Raw genomic sequence first — 13,348 nt, 5'->3', positions numbered from 1 at the left:
CGACAGCCACATTATGAAAGTCAAATAGATTAATGGGAATTTACATTATTGTCTGTTCATGTTCCCATTGAAGCAAACTTGTGAGCACATCAAACATTCAGATGGTTTTGTTGCTGTGAAAAGTGCAGTTGTCCTCTGTACTCAAAAACATTCACGCTCTGACCTTGATGCCTGTGCCTATCCTCGTGCAATTCACCATGTCAGTACCAAGCTTCACTTTTGGATATTAGCTTTCTTCAGAGCCCTTTTCTTCTTACCCAGTGATAACAAGCATTAGCACCATCTAAGAGTTTCTCATGTAAACCATTAGACTATTTTAGAGACCTCATTTACCATTTTCACAAGGTTTCTTGGGGACATAACTAATCACCTCCAAGGTACTGTTACATACCTGGCATTCTCATTTATTCCCCAGCCCTCAAGCAACATGAATAAAACAGTTTTCTCCAGGGCTGGCACATTTTGTGTCATAAAAGGACCCTTAGATAAGACATAAGGCAAGAATCCACATCCTAGCAATAAGCACTATTCCTAAGCCAGCCTAGAACAGGACCATTTTCTAAAAGTGTTTCAACCGGAGACTACTTTTTTGATATGACTAATTCATCTGTCCTGGGGGCTTAAGAGGGAAACTGAAAGACTATGAAGATCATATTAGGAAGTGTTAAAAGGAAACAGAAGTCATGCAACTTGTTGTTACAGTATAGTACTGTTGATGCCCACACTGCCCGGCTTGGGGGCCACTGTGTCCTGGCCCAAGTTGCTCCCATCCACAGGTCATGGTCTAGCAAGAGAAAGAGTGGGGATAGAGGGGAAGAGACTGGAAGAATGGAGATAAGACAGAGGGTCTGATCAAGTCTCCTTTATTGAAAGGAAATCCTGGGTATTTATACACTTTGCCACATGCCTTGTAGGCGTCTTGCAGTTGTGGATATCACATGCCTTGCAGACACATAGATACCGCATGTGCCTTACAGGTGTGGATACCACATGCACCATGAGCCTTGCAGCTGGGGGCACTAAACAGCAAAACAAGATATGTGGAAAAAACAAGATGTTTATCAGCGTATGCTCAGCTGCTGTAGGCTGTTGAAAAACAAGTCTCTTGTCAGGGTATATGGCTCAAGATGGCTGCAAAGATGATAGCCACTTTCTCCTAGGAGTTGGCTCCCAATATAGTACTTAAGATTGGGTCACTTATAATAAAAATAGAGTTATTTCTTATAATTTTAGAAGCCAGGAAGTCCAAGATCCAAAGGCAATTAGGGCTTGGGACTCTAGCTACATTTAGAACATGAAAAGTGTGAGCAGAGGAGTCCATGGGTTGTGTTTCCTACCTTCTGCTTTCCTATACAGCTCTAATACTATTATTACGATTCTACTCTCAGGATCCAGGTAATCGTAGTCATCCTAGAATGCCATCCCCAGACTCCAGCTGTGCACACACTGGAGGGGTTACGTTTCTAATGCCTAATGTTTGGGAACCCATTTAAGAACAGCAAGAGAGAAGTGCTAGTTCTGGTTCGCAAAGCTCTGGAGAGGCAATTATTATTAGAAGGGAAAGTTGAGATGCCTAGGACTGAGGATGGCTGGAGAACCCAGAACTTCTGCTTCCTCATTAGAAAGTCCTGTCATGGTGCTTTCCTGGTCTCAATTTTTACATGTAGCTTTATAAGGTCTCCTTTCTATGAATTAAAGTCTTCAAACCTATCCTATCATAGACTCTGGAATGCAAGCAGTTAAAATACTACTGTATACTCTATGCATAAACACAATATCCTAAAGCATTGCTCATGCAAATGAATGTGAGCTCACCACAGACCTCAGGAGAAACTAGATAGATGGTTGTGGTTTCCCCAGCTCATTTCTTAGACTCAAAGTCATAGCTATGAAATCTTTGTTCTTGGGACTGAAGTTTTTAATTGCTTGTTTTGTCCAAATATCAATCTAAATGCACAAATCAAGAAAAAAATATTTATACCTAATGGCAGTCTAACTTTAACAAATTCAAATGTACAAATAACGCCACTCTCCTTGTTGCCATGTGTGACACTAGACATCCATGAGTACCACCATGAACCTATGGAAGAATGAGAGTTGTCATGTAGAGGCAAAACTTCTTCCATCCTCAAAGAAGATGAACTTTGATTCTGCACTTACAGAGAATTTACAGAGACTTCAAGATGCTCCTGGTTGGGTCAAACCATAGCATATGAGGAAGATCTGTCAATAACCTCTGTTAACTCTTTGCTAAAGCAGTTGGGTTCACAATATCCACAGCCTGTATATGTGTGAAGCAGGGCACAATAGGAGTTATTCAGGTGCCAGACAGAATTTCAGCTCTGGAGTCTGCTGTGTAAGCTGCTACCTATGGGAACAAGGACATATTTAGTTCACATAGAGCAGTTAAGTGATTAGTGGAAATATATGTATATATATATATATATATATATATATATATATATATATATATATAATAAATATAATATATATTATATAAAAATATATATATTACATTATATATATAATGTATTTATTAATATATAATATATAGAGAGAATTCCACTCTACACCAACTTAAAATAACCTAGAAAGCAATACAATGTAGATAGAGATTCTCAAAGCATAACAAGTTTCAAACTTTTTGTGTTATTTTATTCTTAGGTGATACAAATTTGTCTTTTGATATGAGAATAAACTCATAGTTTTGAAACAAATAAAAAATCATTAATTTATAAATGTTCATGTGCATTCTTATTTGTAAGTTCTCTACTTTCTTGGTATAATCCACTTGTGAACATACCTATGTTGACAGTTTCTTAGCCAGAAGGTTCTCATCCACACATTTAGTGGGTACCCAAACATCCATTCTATTCATCCAGAGTAGTGTCAGAGTTTTAAGTATAATTTCAAATTAATATCACCATGAGTATTCTTAGTTGTGCCATTTTTATTTGAATGCATGTTGATTCTGTAAATATTACTTTCTATTAATGATAAGTTAGACTCAAGTTTTATTAATTTAATCATTTCAGAGTTTATAATTTTCTTTTATTTCTCTATATTGCTTAAATTCATCCACTTCATCTATTTTATATTTCTTTTGTTTTTACTTTAAAAATTACTGTGAGATTTAAAATATTTTCTGTTTCTTAAAACATTTTAAGCAGATGGATAACAATGACAATTCTGAGGTGTTTTCTCCTGCTAACACCCATGTTGGTCCTGGGTGAATTTTTTCCTAATTTCTGCAGGTTTTGTAGCTGTCCCTTTTCCTGTTAGGGTGTGGGGTAATTTTATGTTTCTAGAATTGGTTTTGAGCTCTTGTTAGGACTCAGTTTAGTAACTTGAATACAGTTGAAACTTCTCTGGCTTTTCTTTTATGATTGGTTCAGTAGATTGGGAGTAGTCTGTAATTGGCTGGCCTTCATTACCTCGTGCTTCTTCTGATGCTTTTATTTTTTTTCACCAACAGCAAGTGAAAATATATTCATAAATTTGAATATATTATATAATTTCCCATCTCTCAGATGTGTATTGGCTTTTTTCTTTATTTGTAGCTTTTTGAAAAATAAGTTTCTCATGTACTTTGCTTTATAGTTTTCAGCAGTAGGTAAATCTGGACATTGCTAATTCATCTTGATTAGAAACAAAATTCTATATCATACTTAAAATGATCATTTATTCATAAAATTTAAACTCAAATGTTTTAACTTAGATTTAAAACTCTTTAATTGTTTATGAAGGTACACTGTGAAGAATAAACAAATGAAACAGAAATGTGTAAATCTTACTCCCATTTTGTAATAGTCACTTTTATTTTCCTGATTTGTCATCTCACAGGCCCACTGATGAATAAGCTCACCATTTCTAGTTATTTCTGAACTCTAGCTCGTTCAACTTAACTGTTCTAGCTCAAATTCCTCTATAAGGTGACCAATTCAGTCTGGCTTCTCTGAGCTTCTTGTGGAATTACTTTGCTTAGCCTCAAACTATCTCTGCCTATTTGTTCTAATCTTCTGGCTCTTTCTTATTCTCTGGCCTCAACTACCTCTGCTGACCTGCACTGAACCACATGAACTCAACTCCACTGCACTGACTTCCTGCTGACTGACTCTCCCTGCACTGCTCTTTAAATACATTCTCTTTCCTGAGCTGTTCTACTGAGAGTTGACTATATGTTGTCTCTGATTTATTCTGTCAAATCTTTCTCTGATTCATCATGTTGACTGCCCCTCATTTAGATGTCACTTTCAAACATGGTATGTTATTCTATAAACTAACTTTATTTCCATTGCTAAGGATTAACTGTATGTTCTAAGAACTTATCTACATTCCAGCTAGATCACACAGACCAGAAAGTCTTTGGATGTGATCAGAACAGCAATGTTGCTAGATTCAAATTTCTCTACAATTCATTATAACCATTTTTATAAAGTGCTTTCAGTATTTAAATCATGTAATTGCTTTAAAATTTAAATGAAGTTATATCTAATGTCACTATTAAATGAAATGTATATCCAAATCAAATGTATCTATTGATACTATTAAATTAAATGTTGGTATGAAATTTTGTTTTGATACTTTTTACTTTATTCCCACTTAAAACTTATATTATATTTTGATAATTTTATACAATGTAGCCACTTTAGAGCCATAACCACCATTATGGAACAGTTAGAAGTAAGAATATCTGTGAAATGAGAAATACATAGGACTTATATCTTTACTAAAACCTCACTAACACAAAAAAAATGAGAACAAAATTCACATATAACAATTTTGAAAATGCTTTCCATTTAGCGATCCTTGTTAAGCTTGCTTTTATATGGTGAATTTTTATATTATTAATGAGTAGTTTTAATACACTCAGAAAAATTCAGCTAGTTAAACATTCCTGTGGAAGACCTTGGCAACAGGTAACAGGACTTCATCAATTGTTGACAGTTAGCATTGTAGATGTGCACCCGAGTTTCCTGCTCACAGCATGATGCTGTTCCAAGATCCATCTGCTAGCTCTAGTCAGAGTGATGTGTGCACACTTCTCTGCTGTCTGCAGTAATACAAAGTATCACATTTACAGAGGTAGGAACTGACATCACAGTAGCAAAATATGAGAATGACCATTCTAATAAAAATATCACATTCTTGTCTCACTTTTATTAACAAATAATGCCAACAACTTGCTCCATTATTTTGCTCAAACGGAAAAGGCCGAAGTGAAAAATGATTCCCCAAACAGTCTTATTTGGGAGAACAATATTGCTGTAACCGAGAAACCGAGAAAGCTGAAGGTAACTGTCAGACTCTGACAGCGTATTTTCTAATATATCTCTTCAAAGGCGAAATCTAATCATGCCCTCTCTTTCCCCTGCTATTTAATCCCTCTCTTCAATGCTTCCTGCCTCCCCAAAGCTGTAATGAAAACCCTCATTCCTGGGAAAAGCTCTCAGCTCCCTCACCTCTCATTAGCTGAACCCAGCTTTGTCAAGTTATATTTTCTCAGCTCTCTGCCATGGCTGAAGTGAAATTCATATATATATATATATATATATATATATATATATATATATATATATGAATATATATATAATCTCTCTCTCTCTCTCTCTCTATATATATATATATATATATATAGAGAGAGAGAGAGAGAGAGAGAGAGAAATAGTGGGGTATTTGTTTCTCAGAGGAAATATATTTCAGCTTAATAATATGTTGGGAACAAGTAGCCAGGTCAGCCTGTTATTTATCCTTTTGGTTACAGTGTTTTGTTTAGAAGTCAGCAGAAATGAAACAGCAGCATTCCACATAGAATAGCCAACTTATCCATTATGAATGTCAGTATTATAGAAAGAAAGAGGGTAAAGAAAGCCCTTAAGAAATTTTTTTCATACTTATTTCAGTTGATATTATTTTGCCTTTAATTTCCCTGATAGAAATTAGGGATGTGATGGAAGGTATTTCTCTAACAATGGGGGTCAGTTCTCATATAGAAAAAGTAGATCATAATTCCTAAGAATTAAACTTCTCCACAAACAGAATAGGCTGTCTGTGAGTCTGTCAAAAATAAAAACCTGTCAAAATATTTCTTAAAGCAACTGCCATTGGTTCTATGCTAGTAAGTTTGACACAAGCTAGAGTCACTTGGGAAGATTAAACCTCAACTGAAGAACTGGCCCCCATCATTGGCCCGTGGGCATGTCTGTGCGGGTATTTTCTTGATTAACAATTGATATGGGGACCCAGTACACTGGGGGCTGTGTACTCAAGGAACCTTGAGTTCATGCCTGATTTCCTTCTGTGATAGACTGTGATGGGAGATGTAAGTCAAACTAAACCCTTTCCTTCCCATGTTATTTTTGGTAGTATTTGGTAGCATCAGAAAAGGAATCTAATATAGGAACTTCTGGTATGTGCTGACAAAGACATTGCTACCTTCTTTGCTACAGGAGTGGTTCATAGCATTGAAAGAGAATGAATTCATCCTACAATCCCATCACTCCAGAAGAAGAGCGTAAGATGGATGGAAAGAAGCAGAATTAAATGCTGTCTCAAAAGACACACAAACAAACAATCAAATAAACAAGCCAAAGAATAAACACTAGAAAGAGAACTAGCACAAAAATGAACCTGTGCAGATATCAGCCATAGGGACTGTTTTCACTTCGTGTGTCGAGGAAGCCCACCTATAGCAACTGTCACATGCCTACTTCATAAAATGCCGTATATTTCTTAACTTCCTTATTATTTATTAATATTGTCCAAATTTAAATTTAAGAGAAATCCATTTGGATACTTTTCTGAATTTCTTATGTCCTCTATACTGAACATTCATCATTTTATAAACTCAACTGTACAGGTGTCAAAATGTCAGATTCTATAATCTACATTCCCTATTTCTCAGGATTCTAAATTCTCATTAAAGTACCTTCTTGGTTGGTCTGTGGTAATAGTTGTACTGAAATTTTTGATCTTTACATTGTCATTTAATGTTACATATCAAGCAACCTCAAGCTTTTTATAGGAAAACAATACAAATGATCCTCCCAAAGGACATAAATGCTATCAAAAATGGCCACTAAATTTTTCACTGTTTCTCCAGCATAGACCCTCAATACAAACATTTAATTTAATAACAACATCACTGCATAGAATTTTATTATGTAGCATTAATTTTTAAACATTGAATATTTGAAGTATCACTATAAGACAGTACTATTTTTCCTGTGTTCATTAAAGAAGATTAACATAAATGATTTCAACTAAAGTTATGCATGTGTGCATGAATAAACATACATAGCCATGTATAAAGAAGAAAAAATATAAGGATAAATGTATCTATAAAAGTGTAATGTAAAATCCTCTTCCTCTGCAAGTTGCTGTTGCTCAGTGTTTTATCACAGCAACAGAGGAGTAAAGCAGGACAGTCACTACCAGCAAACATTGCACTGTCTGCTAGGTACATTTGTTATAATTTTCTCAGGCAGCACCCATCAGTTATGTCAGTTTTGTTGCTCTGAAAACAAGAGGAAAGAAAAAACACCCATTGTGTAGAAACCTATTCATGTACAAATTTAATTTATCAACAGACTTTGGGATCACAATTAAACTTCTTTCAGTAAACAGCAGGCCTCAGCATGACTGAAGAACACAATGAACATTCTTATTCCTGGATACAGGAGGCCATAGGTTCACTGAAAGGGCCTCCCTCTTAGCTGTATGTGACATCAAGTATCCCTGCTGATATGTTTAACACCAAATTACCAGTTCCATGGTGTTATTAAATAGCTAGGAAATGATTATCTACTGAGATCAATGTGATACAATGGAGAAAATACAACATTATAGTGTGTCGATCTGCCCCTGAGGAGACTTTGATGTTATATTTTACTGTATTATTAAGGTTGTGTTTTTATGGTTTTATACTTAGGGGTTGAATTACATATGATTTTTAAAGGTTATATTTTTTTGCCTTCAAAAATCCCCTTTATCTTTAATCCCAGAATGAAACAGACATTTGGAGAAAATGCCATATAAAGTACCAGTTATGATTAACTAGAGGCACATGTTGGTAGGACACCAATGTTTAAGAGGAAATGGACTTTTTATTAAGTAAATTCTAAGTGTGACATCCACAGGACATTAAGCATTGAGTTTGAATCTGTCCTGAAGTCCTTAGCAAACTTAGTTTTGTGGCAACGTAGGTGGCAATGACATTTTGTAAACACAGATGCATAAATAAAGAATAAAAATGGGAGAATTAGCCAGGAAATGAGAGGGTAGGTAGAATAGAATGTTTCCAGGCTCTGCATAGGTCTGAAACTAGAGTAGCTAACCACTCAGCAGCAGGGCATCTTTAGCATGCCCTTTACCAGCCATGTGGGGACAGTAAGGCATTGTTTGCATGGCTTTGCATCTCAGTCTCTGGAAGAAAGGCAATGCAAAAATCCTGGGGTAAGAAATGAGTGATTCCATCCTCATCTTCCTGGTGTAGTCTCTTTAATATCATTCTGCTCCCTGCAAACTTGTCTGCCTCAGATTTATTCTGTGATGGTTCATGGATGTATGTATTCTGTGATGGTTCATGCATGTATGTATTTTGTGATAGTTCATGCATGTATGTATTCTGTGATGGTTCATGCATGTATGTTATACTTTATGGTCACATACATTCCTCCATCTTCCCTTATTTCCCTTCTGTCTTCTCCCAACAAGACAAAATCCCACCATCACACTTTTTTGTTTTCTTCTATATTTGCTTTGTGGCTGTGGTTTAACCTGGGAGGCCCAGGGAAAACACTGGCATGAATGTAGAGTTAATGAGAATAGTAGCCTTTTCTCTTCTATTTACTCTTCCATTGCCTGCTCCAGGAAGTATGAAGACTTATGAATCTTCCATCTATGACTGAATCTTTTGGATTCAGTTTCACACAGCTCCATATGTAGCTAACTGCATATAGGTAAGAACATGACTATCATAGCATGTGATATACAAAAGACAGAGTTTTACAGCCTTCTTCCCCATTGTGTGTGTGTGTGTCTTTTTTTCATTGCATCTTCTATAGTTTCTCTGATTTTGCAGGGCTAATCATTCAACAATCACTTGCTCTCAGCACCTTGGCCAGTCATGAACCTCTATGGTAACCATCCATCACTTCAAAGAGAAATTTCCTTAATCAGAGCAAATGTCATGCATTGTACATTGCAACATAAAGGTGGCTTTAAATAGAATGCTGGGGAAAATGTAGAGAGCTCCACAAGCTATTAAATATATAAAACTATATGGTAAGTAAAAGAGACCTTACTTGTCATAATTTTTAGTAATTGTGGACACTGAAAGTGTGAGAGTTGGAGCTGAAGAGATGGCTCAGTGATTATGAGCACTGGCTGCACTTCTAAAGGTCCTGAGTTCAATTCCCAGCAGCCACATGGTGGCTCACAAGCACCTGTAATGGAATCCAATAGCCTCTTTGCTATCTGAAGACAGCTACATTGTACTCATATACCTTAAATAAATAAATAAATAAATAAATAAATAAATAAATAAATAAATAAATAAATCTAAAAATATAAAAGTGAAAGTTTACTAGAGAATACTCTAGTATACTATATATGATTTCTTCAAATGTAGTACTGAGTTTATCGTGTAAGAAAGTAATTTGTCACTCCCCCTAGTCCTTTCTGCTTGGGCAGAATCATAGTTGATCCGCTTCTGGGAAGACACCATATTCAGACCCATCCCAGAGGATCCATTGCACCCAGAGCAGTTGACTCCTAGCTGGTTTGCTCCTGTGAAGACACCATATCCTAACCCATTGGCATGAATTCCTTCTGATCTGATCCAGTGCACTGAGCAGACCTTGGGTGCTAACTCCTTGGGTGTGGGATTGGGTCGCAACCAATCCCACAACACCCAGAGGAAGCTGAACTCCCAAGAGCTCTAACACACTCAAGATCATAGAGAAAGCTGGACTTCCTGGAGCTCTAATAGCCCAAGGATCATAGAGGAAGCTGGAGTCCCAGGAGATTCAACAAACGCAAGATCATAAGATTACAGGATACCAGAGGATACCTGACTTCCAGAAGCTCTAGCAGGCAGGATCATAAGATCACAGAGACAGCTGGACTCTGAGGAGCTCTGACACAACCAAGGAAACAGGAGAGAAAGGCTCCAGTCAGAGACAGTGAATGCAGGGAGTACTAGAGATAACCAGATGGCAAAAAAAGCAAGCTCAAGAATGTAAGCAACAGAAACCAAGGTTACTTGGCATCACCAGAATTCAGTTCACTCAACATAGTAAGTCCTGGATACCCTATTACACTAGATTCAAAAAGCAAGATTCAAATTTAAAACCACTTCTCATGATGATGATAAATTAAAGAAATACAGAACACAGGTAAACAGGTAGAAACCCTTAAAGACAAAACGCAAAAATCCTTTAAATAATTGCAAGAAAACACAACCAAACAGGTGAAGGAATTGAACAGAAACATCCAGGTTCTAAAAATGGAAGTAGAAACAGTAAAGAAATCACAAAGAGAGACTGCCCTGGAGATAGAAAACCTAGGAAAGAGATCAGAAGTCATAGATGTAAACATCACCAACAGAATACAAGACATAGAAGAGAAAATCTAATAGCAAATAAAATCAACTATAAAACCAAAAGTTATCACAAAAGATAAGGAAGGACACTTCATAATCATCAAAGGAAAAATCTATGAAGATAGACTCTCAATTCTGAATATCCATGTTCCAAATGCAAGGGCACCCACATTCGTAAAAGAAACTTTACTAAAGCTCAAAGCACATATTGCACCTCATACAATAATAGTGGGAGACTTAAACACCCCACTCTCATCAATGGACAGATAATGGAAACAGAAACTAAACAGAGACACACTGAAACTAAGAGAAGTTCTGAACCAACAGGATGTAACAGATGTCTATAGAACAATTCATCCTAAAATAAAAGAATATACCTTCTTTTCAGCATTTCATGGTACCATCTCCAAAACAGACCTTATAATTGGTCACAAAACAGGCCTCCACAGATAGAAGAAGATTGAAATAATCCCATGAATCCTAGCAGATCACCACAGACCAAGGCTGGTCTTCAATATCAACAATAACAACAGAAAGCCCACTGAACAACTCTCTACTCAATGATAACTTGGTCAAGGAAGAAATAAAGAAAGAAATTAAAGACTTTTTAGAATTTAATGAAAATGAAGGTACATCATACCACAACATATGGGACACAATGAAAGCAGTGCTAAGAGGAAAACTCATAGCTCTAAGTGCCTACAAAAAGATACTAGAGAGAGTATACATTAACAAATTGACAACACACCTGAAAGATCTAGAACAACAACAACAAAAAAAAGCAAATACATTTAGGAGGAGTAGAAGTCAGGAAATAATCAAACCAAGGGCTGAAATCAACCAAGTAGAAACAAAAAGAACTATACAGAGAATCAACAAAACCAGGAGCTGGTTCTTTGAGAAAATCAACAAGATAGATAAACCCTTAGCCAGACTAACCAAAGGGCACAGAAACAGTATCCAAATTAATAAAATTAGAACTGAAAAGGGAGACATAAGAACAGAAACTGAAGAAATCCAAAAAATTATCAGATCCTACTATAATACCTATACTCAACAAAACTGGAAAATCTGGATTAAATGGACAATTTTCTAGACAGATACCTGGTGCCAAAGTTAAATCATGAGCAGATAAACCATCTAAACAGTCCCATAACCCCTAAAGAAATAGCAGCAGTCATTAAAATTCTCCCCACCAAAATAAGCCCAGGAATGGATGGTTTTAGTGCAGAATTCTATCAGACCTTCCAAGAATACCTAATACTATTCTTCAAACTATTCCACAAAAATAGAAACAGAAGGAACACTACCCAATTCGTTCTATGAAGCCACAACTATGCTCATATTTAAACCACACAAAGACCCAACAAAGAAAGAGCACTTCAGACCAATCTCCCTTATGAATATCAATGCAAAAATACTCAGTATAATTCTCACAAACCAAATTCAACAGCACATCAAAATTATCATCCATCATGATTAAGCAGATTTTATCCCAGGAATGCAAGGATAGTTCAATATATGGAAATCCATCAATGTAATCCACTATATAAACAAACTCAAAGGGGAAAAAAAAACACATGATCATCTCACTAGATGCTAAGAAAGCATTTGACAAAATTTAACACCCCTTCATGGTAAAAGTTCTGGAAAGATCAGGAATTCAAGGCCCATACCTAAGCATAGTAAAACCAACATACAGCAAGTCAATAGTCAACAGCAGACTAAATGGAGAGAATCTTGAAGCAATCCCACTAAAAACAGAGACAAGACAAGGCTGCCCACTCTCAACCTACCCAATCCCAATATAATACTCGAAGTCTTAGCAAGAGCAATCATACAACAAAAGGAAGTCAAAAGGATATAAAATATCACTATTTGCAGATGATATGATAATATATTTAAGTGACTACAAAACTTCCACCAGAGAAATCCTAAACCTGATAAACAACTTCAGCAACATGGCTGGATATAAAATTAATTCAAACAAATCAATAGCCTTCCTCTCCTCAAAGTATAAACAGGCTGAGAAAGAAATTAGGGAAATGACACCCTTCATAATAATCACCAATAATATAAAATACCTTAGTGTGAATCTACCCAAACAAGTGAAAGATCTGTATGACAAGAACTTCAAGTCTCTGAAGAAAGAAATTGTAGAAGAGCATCTTGCTCTTCTTTCAAGGTATTTGTAGCCTTTATGTGCCTGAACTCTTCTGTGTTCAGTTACATGTTTTCTGAAACTCTAGCATAGAAACTTGTTCTGTGCAGTCTCTATCGCAGCAGAATTACCCCCATAAATGCTCTCTTCCTCTGTCTTAAACATAGCACTCAGTCCAGAATAGGTTACGCCCCATTCTGCTTCAGTCCATGTTTATGAGAACATCAGTTCATGTTCCATCTTCAGAGCACTTTTCATGTTGTAATTATTTCACAGATACACTGTGACAGCACATTAACCTCCTACATTGCTGTCTTTGCATCCTGTCTTTAAGCAGTGATTTCAAGAGAAGGTAAGTATTTTACAATTAATCAAATGAATGAGACTGCCAATAAATGAAATGAAACCAAGTAACAGGGAAAGTTTTGCTAGGATCTTTAAAATAAATTGACCATTTGCTGTAGTGTTTTTCACAGAAATACGGTTTTCTTGAATCAAAATTCTTCTTATATTTTTGAGTATATTATGTATGACCAAATAATTAAAATGTATAAATGTTTATCAAATTCAGGGCTTTTTGGCGT

Source organism: Arvicanthis niloticus, chromosome 4 (assembly GCF_011762505.2).
Source record: "Arvicanthis niloticus isolate mArvNil1 chromosome 4, mArvNil1.pat.X, whole genome shotgun sequence".
Taxonomy (NCBI): domain Eukaryota; kingdom Metazoa; phylum Chordata; class Mammalia; order Rodentia; family Muridae; genus Arvicanthis; species Arvicanthis niloticus.
Note: the sequence above shows the minus strand (reverse complement) of the source record.